Below are 7662 nucleotides of genomic sequence, written 5' to 3'. Positions count from 1 at the left end.
TGGAGATCATGAATATGAAAAAAATTGAAAACTAAGAATAATAATTATATTAAAAAAACATTTGGACTGTTAGTTACACTTGTTTCTTGATGGACTACCTATTTGCATCCATCTTTAAGTTGAATGTTTTATTCCTTTGGACCGCATATTGTAGCAATGCGGTCCAGCCCGTATGAAACAATTTTTCATTACATATACCGTGGGATTCATCCTGTGCAAACCCAACTATTTTGTCTATCATCGAAGCAAAGAGATATAGGTTCAATGCTGACTTCTGATGTAGACTATTTTTCCACTAGTTGTCTTCACATTAGCTAGTGTTACATGGTACATACCCCTAACCACATCAATATGTTATTATGAGACTTCTTTCTTTTCTAGCACTTGTCTTATTATCTTTTTAGGTATCCTATCTTATGCTTCTCTAAATCAATGAAGAATATATATATGGAAAAGGTTTATATAAGGTTGCAACCAGTGTTTCAAAAATCGTCGATCCGATTCGGAATCAGGCGATCCGGATCGAGTATCGGTTATAATCGATTCAAATGCAGTATCAGTAAAACCGGGCGGTTCCTACTTTCTTATTTTTCAATCCAGTTTTCTTTTTATGAGCTCACCCTGGTTTTTTTTACGTGATTGCACGTTATTGACAAATTTTTGCCAGCTTAAAAAGTCTCAACGTACAATACGCACGCTTCACATGGCCAAGACAACATATAACAAACCAGCTCGTTGGGTTTTTTTATGGTATTCACTTTTCTCACATCACTTTGATGTGGGATATATATGTGAGTTGAAAAATTGCGGGCAAATATTATTAGCTTGGGATAAATTGCAGTGAGATAGTGTATGCGCGATGGTGTACGCATAACGATGTATGCCCGTCATGAATAAGAAAGTTGTATATCCGATTGTGGCAATGAAATTTGATGATAAAAAAAGAAAAAAATTATTAAAAATAGTAATTAGATGCCCATCACCCCTATCTTTCACCAAAAAAATTTAAATTTACTTAAAAAAAAAACATAAAAACTCTATTAAGCTACTATATTATGGTATTATTTCATTATATGAGTAATAATTAATTAATTAGTTAATTAGGATTAAAAAATTAGTACTAGCTCATAGGATAAAAAAAATAAAAAGTAATACAACAAGCAAAAAAAATGTAGTACATCTTCTTCTTTCGTCAAAAAAAAGAAAAAAGATAATCAACAAGTATCATATTTTTCTTGTTAAAAAAAAAAAAAAGATAACACAATAAGTATTTCTTGTCAAAAAAATAAAAGGTATTTCTTAATACAATCTAGGAATAAATGGTCTAATTATATTTTTTATTTTTATAACTTGATGGTCTTTAACATCAATTTAGTAATATTAATTTAAAGATAGGATTCATACAATGAGGCCATTTGAAATCTCTCTCTTTCTACTAATAATCTCTTCCACTAATTTATTCTAGAAACCTAAAAAATTAAAGAAAATTGGTACGCATTTTAATAATTTCTACATTGATAACCAAATCTTTTATTTTATTTATTAATTTTTGTATTATAAATCATGTAGTGTACTATTTTTCTTACAGTTGTCAATAATACATTTTAAATTAGATGATATTATAAAATATTTTGGATTTGTTATTATTTATATAATAAAATAATTATAAAATATTATTGGTATATAATATTATAATTAGTTAGGTTGTAATAATTTGGGTTTTTTTAGCGGATTAGGGTTTTCTGTCAATTCGAGATTTTAGTGGCCAATTTTTCATCGATTTAGTCAACTCTTTATTGTAATCCATATATGATTATATACTTAATCCATGATAATTCTATGATTTATTTTGTGTGATGTAAATTTAATGGTCAATATAAGTTCATACAGGGAAAGAACATCTCAATATTCATAAATTTATAAAAACAATGAAAGTTAATAATGTAATACCCTCATTTTTTATTGGATTCCTAAAAAGCAACATTTATAATGAATGTTAATACTTTTTTCGGAATTTTTTGAAACTTTAATCCAACTGATTCAGCCGATTCCCGATCCTGATCGCCGATCCGGATCGGTTTTTGAGGTGCCCGATCCGGGTCACCGATCCGCTTTTTAAACCATTGGTTGCAACCTTAAAATGTAGAACTCCGGGTACACTTCAAAAATCCATTGGAAAAGGTTGTTTTAATGTTGAAAAACCCTCTAATTGATCATAATCCTTAATATGGCTTATGGCTTATAAATAGACGGTCTAGAAAATAGATGTCCATTAAAAGGTTGTTTGAGAGGATATCCTAATTTTTAGAGGATATATAATCCATTTTTTCAAATGTATATAGATTTACTTGATTTTAACCATTTATGTAGTTTAAAATTTTATACTTGGATATGAAAATAGATTTTGAGATCATCCTAAGAATATTTACATCAAAATTATATGTTATGATAAAATTTAAAAGTGCACCTTAATTGGATTGTTTAAGGTTGGTTGCAACCTTATGGAAACACACTTTATATATATATATATATATATAAAAAAGGTTGCAACCTTAAACAATCCGATTAAGGCGCACGTTAAAATTTTATCATAACATTTAATTGTGTTATAAAAAATTCATAGTATTATCTTAAAATCTATTTCATACCTAATTAGAAAAATTTAAATTCCAAAAATAGTAAAAATCAAGTAGATCTATAAATATAAGAAAATCTTGAAAATGGACTGTCTAGATAATGTGTTGTAAGATGCATTATATTCAAAAACTTTTTTTGTTTTCATATTCATAGATTTCGATGTTGAGATGATTGATTAGAGGGCTTTTTAAACATTAAAACAACTTTTCCAATTTTGAGGTGCATCCGTGATTCTACATTTTAAGGTGGCAACCTTATATAAACTTTTCCCTATATATATATGTATATAAATGAATGCTGATTGCTACAGTGTCAGTCATTGGTTCAGATTGAATATGGGCCGATCTGACAGTCACAATTTTATTTTGTATTTGAATTTTTATTTTTTCTACAAATTCAAATCACTTGAAAATTTATGCGTACATTCTACTCATCAAGCTGTACCTAATAAAAATATAAAAATAATAATTTATAAAATACAAATTAACCAAAATACCCTCAAAATGTTTTGGGATTATTTTGATCAATTTATATTTTTTGAAATATTTTTTTAATATTTTTATTAGATTTTACTATTTTTTAATAATAGATGTTCAAATTTAATGTGATTTAGATTTGTATAAAAAAAATAAAAATTCAAATACAAATGAGGTCTTAACCATTGGATTGGGCCCATATTCAATCTAGGCCATTGGTTGACACTGTAGTTGTCATCCTGTGGGCTGACATGAGCTTCCCTATATATATACATATATATATACATATATATATATAAATTCGATTGTCTTTTTGAAGGTTGGTCTATTTTATTTCATCAGAACCATTGCATAGACCTGCTCATATGCATGCACATGTATATACATGTACGCGCACACAAGTTTTTCCATTGAGTTAATGATTATATATTAGACACAAACTCGAGTAATCTCCTCAAACAAGTTGCCAATCTCAAATAGAAAAAAGAGTTAAAATTAAATAAAAACACAAACTATGCCAACTTCACAAGTACGTGAAAAATATCGTAATATCGAATGTTGTCAATTGGATGGTCATATCTACGTTTTCAGTAACGCAAAATGATTTCTTTTTTGAAAATACTGAATTTCAAAGCGAAAACAGAAATAAATAGGGTTTTTGCTAGAGGGAGTAAGTGTTTAGTGTGCTCTTGTTGGAACAACTCTGTTTGAACGTGCATGCTTTTTGTAACTATTAGCATGCAGCACATTTATTGAAAGGATGAAAGAGAAAAGAAAAATTGTCACTGCAGCAGATTTATTTAGAGGATGAAAGGAAAAAGAAAAATAAAAAGAAAAAGGATTACTGTGAGAAGAAAAGTGTTTGGTGCATCAGAACCTATATAAGTTATTTAATGGCCACTGTTGAATTACATTGAGCAATATGGATTGCATCTGAAAATTTCCTTGTGATTTTCAAATGCAGTTCAACTATATTAAATCTTACAGATATTACAGGGCTTGCAGGTGGCAGTGAAGGATAGAGAGGCTGCATCCTTACTATTGGGTCTCTAGTCTAGGAATCGAATGTAGGCCATGAACGTGTCTATGATTTGAAAAATCAGCTGAGAATGTTTCTATTATTCCCGAAGAACACGGATATTATGCTCTCTCAGGAGCATAGTTTTCTTTTACTCGTTTGGTCAAAAGACTTACATGATTCTTCTCTAAAAAACAAATTTTGAATTTTGAATTTTTTAATGCTTAGGTCTCAACCTCTAAAATGGTTTCTATTGAATCGAGACATTATTTTTTCCAAGTGCTTAGAGGATATGATTAGGGAATTCTTATTGTTGAGGTTAATCTATGTGTTAAAGAGAGTATATCCCCAAATTTTGGTGTCCTAAAATTAATCAGAAGTGGGATTTTACCCAAAAGAGTAAATAGATAAAATACTCTTGAGGGAGTAGAAGGAGAAATTAATCAGAATTGGAACAGTGAACTTAATATTAATTGTAGTACTTAAAAGAGCACAATCTCCCACACAAACTAATTACTATTATATCTCCATTGAGGCTGGGTCAACCGCTTATCTAAGAAACCGGCATGCATCGGCGAATTAGCGATTTGGATCAATAGATTGGTCGGTTAGGGCTGACCCGGTCTTTACAAATTTCAAACACTACTGAAAAATCATTAAAATTCTTGCCTTTTGGGTTTTTATAGAAAATGTAGGTATTGCATTGATTTACCAAAACTATGTGAATGCTGAGAGTTTGTTTCCAATTTGAGTGTACTGTTGAACATTATATTATGTCAAAATGGTTTGTACAACTGTCGTCAATATGAATACATGGTCCACACTAGAGCATACAATTGTCAAGATATAACCTAATACCAAAACGAACTATGAACGGCTTCATAGTTAGTCGAATCCTGATCCTCACCACCATATTGTCGAGACAAGGAGCCTGGGGTTCAGATTCTTGAGAACTTGGATGCTATACGCACTCGAATGGTTTGTGAACTGGTGAGCTGCTTTTCTAACCCGAAATCCATAGGCTAGTTTTTATAGAAAATAAAGTTGAGAAATTTTTTTTATTTCTCAGTGATTTTGTCGTTTCTTCATACTTTATATCAAAATTATGACAAATATCTTTCATTTTTACACATTGTATTTCATCATAATTTCTATATAGAAACTATTTTTTTTAGTTTTACAATTTTATTTTTGTTCTTCATATTATACATTTTCTTTTTTATTTCGTTTTGCAAAAAATTCATTTTTCTTCATAGTATGAAGAAACAAATTTTCTTCCTCACAAAATCGTTATGAAATATCCTACTTTCCAGTATATTAAAATAAAATTTGATAAAAAAAAATAAGTATAGTTCACAAAAGCATCCACCGAAAGACCCTATAAATAAAAATCCCAAACAAAATTTCACATTGTAATATCAAAATATATGATTTATTTTAAAAAGGAATGTAATTAAAACCAGCAAGTGAAAATTAGATATAATTATAAAAGAAAGAAAAATAATAAATACCTTTGATGCTTCCAACATGAAATCAAATGAAACCTCTTATGAAAACTGTAGAACTTAATAAAAAATAATGCTTATAAAAACAATGAAAATTTCAAGAACCCTAAGAGCAAGAAAATCTCATTTTTTTTCGTCTTGGATCTACAGAAATTTACGGTTGGATCTATTAAATTGATTGAAAGCTTAAAAATGGATGCAAATTTGGTCGAAAATCGAAAAAAACAGGATGGAAAAGGTGAGTCCTATAAGAGTGAAGCTCAAATACCACAAACACTACAAATCTGAAGGATTTTTTAGCCTCATGATAGTCTTAACTTTGTGAAGAAGAAGAAGAGTTAATAAATCATTGCTATTATTACCATCAGGCCATTCCCATTTTGCATTTAGAAGCAAAATTCTCTTTTCAGTTATTTTTCTTATTATTCATGTTCCACCAATTGTTTTTTTTTTTTTAATGACATTAACACATTACTTTTATTAACTATAAACCAGTGAAGTTACAAGAGGATCCAAATACATAAAGGTACATCACACGAAATTGATAATCACTAATGAGGATTGAAAAGTACCAATTACCATCATCAAATAAAATTGTTAGGTATAGAACTTGGGAGTCCATGATTAAAGGTCAACTCATTACTTGATGATTCCTCTTTCAAGCTTGGGAAGTTTAATGGCATATTTATGGAAATGCATACCAAGAAAATCAATTTCTGTTGTGGCAAAGACGCATTTATTTTCAGAGAGCATAATTCCATATTTACAGTAGAGAGACTGGAAATTTTCTAATAAAAGTATATGACTATCAAAATCAGGGTAGAATAGGAGTATATCATCTTTGTATATCAGTGCCTGTGTTAAGATTGGTTAAAAAATGTTACTTAAAACTTTTTAAAAATATGTGGGTGCATTTTTCAAACCAAAAAAATGACTGTCCATTGAAAATGATAGTTTGTTTCCAAGAGAGCCAAACAACCAAGAGGAATATGGTATATTCGAATCATGAACAATAAAAGGATCACCTACAGGTTGGACCCAAATTTAGTGGTCCTTGGACTAGTTGGGGGTTGATTTGAAATGGGCTTTTGTAGCAGACATTGAAGCCGATTTACCTCGTGGCATGAAGCACAAATCCATGCCTAATATTCCAATTGCTTTTCTTGGGACAAATTCATAATTTTTTTCTGGAATCACATATCCTTGTTTTTGTAACTGTGCATTGCTCATGTCCCAATTTGGTTGTAGGAGAAACAATTCCCCAAGTTGAAGGGTATCAACTGCCTAGTCTGGGACAATTCTACTCCGGGGGTGGATCTTGTGGTAGCATGCACATTATGCTCTCTAATACACCCCTATGCTGATAACATCAGCTTTGGGTTAGTCGATTACCCGACTCCTCTGTATTTATATTCCTGTCGAGGTCGTGGTGCACCAAATCCACAGGTGCGATCAGACATAATATCAAGCCATTCCCATTTAGACTCGCACTCTGATTTATGCCGATCTTTACGAGAACTGATAAAATATGGATCTAACATTGTAAATCTCATCTTGTTCGATAAATATTATTGCAATATTTGTTTATTCAACAACTTTTCAACCATCTCCGTCAAGTTGCTAAGTCCTCGATATAGCTTGGCATTCCTAAGGCCATGACCTCCATGACTATCCATTATACTCATCAACTATTTTTGAACCATGCTCTAACACCAAAATGATGTGTAAACGGAGCGAGAAGCTAAATCCACCCTCTTTCGGTCCTGGAACGCGCACAACTTAGCAAACAAAGGAGAATTACAGCTGTACTCACAATAAAGAGAAGAACTCTTTCTTCCTTTTTCTTTTTTTGAAGATGAGAGAAGATTCATAGAAAAATTCTTCACCAAGAAACCAAGCCCCAAGGGTATGTCCCTCCTAAATACAAACTAAAAGAGATTAACTCCCAAATCCCTCTCACTTTTAAATACAAACTAAAAGAGATTACCTTCCTAATCTCTCTCTCTCATCCCTCATCTCCATCCAA

The sequence above is a fragment of the Amborella trichopoda genome, chromosome 3, assembly GCF_054954075.1.
Source record: "Amborella trichopoda isolate Santa Cruz 75 chromosome 3, AtrichopodaSantaCruz75HAP2 v2.0, whole genome shotgun sequence".
NCBI classification, from domain to species: Eukaryota; Viridiplantae; Streptophyta; class Magnoliopsida; order Amborellales; family Amborellaceae; genus Amborella; species Amborella trichopoda.
This window is presented reverse-complemented; position numbering follows the sequence as displayed.